The sequence below is a fragment of the Galeopterus variegatus genome, unplaced genomic scaffold, assembly GCF_000696425.1.
Source record: "Galeopterus variegatus unplaced genomic scaffold, G_variegatus-3.0.2 Scaffold1312, whole genome shotgun sequence".
NCBI classification, from domain to species: domain Eukaryota; kingdom Metazoa; phylum Chordata; class Mammalia; order Dermoptera; family Cynocephalidae; genus Galeopterus; species Galeopterus variegatus.
In genome coordinates, this window is record NW_007727423.1 from 320,421 (window position 1) to 322,256 (window position 1,836).

At 52.5% G+C, this 1,836-nt stretch overlaps 1 pseudogene; it reads left to right on the forward strand.

Annotated features, from left to right (window-relative positions):
* LOC103593265 overlaps positions 1–1,836 on the forward strand; it is a 23,419-nt pseudogene extending 21,583 nt beyond the window's left edge.

A 1,836-nucleotide genomic window follows, 5' to 3' on the forward strand; every position in this document is an offset into this window, starting at 1 on the left:
AGGAAAAGAAAGTTAGGAATATGGGTTTTGAAGTAAAAAAAGACCCATATGTCTAAATTCTGGTTTGCAAGAAGAGGCAAGGGCGGGCTGTAAGGTGGCATGGCAGCATGGTATCATTGTGGAGCTGAGCAGGGCCGAAATGAAGCCCTCCCATTCAGATAGCTGGCAAGACCCTCAGAGACAAGGAGGAAATTGTGATCTTCCATCAAACCTTGGTCAAGGAATTCGAAGACTAAATCTCCTGGAGATTAAGGCTTAGCAGGATCAGCTGATCCAGATCGTCACAGGCAAAGTCCTTAGGATAAGGACATATTGAACTGGTATGGGATAAAGGACAGGCTCATTGTCCCTCTGGTTGTCAGGACCTCAGAGAAAGCTCAAGATCCTGCTGCTGCCACTGCCTCTTCCCTCTTCACTCCAGGCCCTGCCTCAGCACCCTCCACCACCCCTGCCAGCTCTCCACCTCTTGCAATGCCATTTCAGATGCTAGCAGTGGAAGCCAGAGGAGCAATGAGGAGGGACCTCCAGTGTTGCTGCATCCATATTTTCTGGTTTTGGGGGCATCCTGGGGCTGGGCAGCCTGGGCCTGGGCACATTCAGTTTCATGGAGCTGCAGCAGCACATGAGGCGGCAGCTGATGTCCAGTCCTGAGATGCTGTTGCTCATCATGGAGAACCCTCTGGTCTAGGATATGATGTCTAACCCTGACCTCATGCACCACATGACCATGGCCAAACCCCAGATGCAGCAGTTGATGGAGCAGAACCCTAAGATGAGCTGCATAATCTACAACCCTGTCTTTATAAGACACATGATGGAGCTTGCTCAGAATCCAGCCATAATGCAGAAGATGAAGTGGAAGCAGGCCCAGGCCTTGTGCAACTTTGAAAGCATCTTGGAGGGTATCATGACCTCTGTTGCATGAACACAGACATCCAGGATCTGCCCAGGAACAGTTTGGCAACATTCATATCTCTTCCCTGGCAGAGAACTCTGACAGTTTATTCTCCCAGCCTGTGTGGACTGAGAATCAAGAGCCCCTTCCTAACTCCAGGAGTCCCTTGTGCCACCCCCCAGGCTCCTGGCTCTGGTGGGGAGGGCACTGGAGGACTGGGGACAAGCCAGGTGTACCCAACAGTCTCAAACTTCTTTGAGATCAGTGCAGCTAGCCTGGCATGAGGGATGTTCAAAATGTAGGCCTTCCTCCAGCAGATATCAGAGAACCCCCAGCTGCTGAGGAATCTGATCTCAGCTCCCTACCTGCACAGTCCAGGATCCCAACTTTGAGGCTCAGATGATGGTGAATGTGCTGCTCTTTGCAGGGAACTCCTAGCTAGCTACAGGAACAGCTCTGCCTGCAGCTCTGGGTCTTCCTGCTGCACATGCAGAATCTGGAGTCCCTCTTAATTCTTACCAATTCTTGTAGATGCTGCTGCAGATGTAGCAGAGATTGGAAACTTGCAGACTGAGGCTCCTAGCTGGTACCCAACCTCGGCTCCTTCAGGATATGCCAGACCCTAGCACCCCTTGGCAGGCAGCAGGGCCAGGTCTGTGCTTGAGGGCCCCACCTCCTCGCCAGCCACACCAACAACATCTTCTCCAGCAGGGGCTTGCTGTGCCCAGCAGCAGCTCATGCAGCAGATGATGCAGCTTTTGGCCGGTAGTTGAAACTCACAGATGCAGACACCAGAAGAGAGATTTCAGTAGCAACTGAAATGGGAGCAGCTCAACTCCATGGGCTTCATCAGTGGTGAGGCCAACCTGCAGGCCCTTTTTGCCACAGGAGGGGACAGCAGCGCAGCTATTGAGAGACTCCTGGGCTCCTAGCTCTCCTAA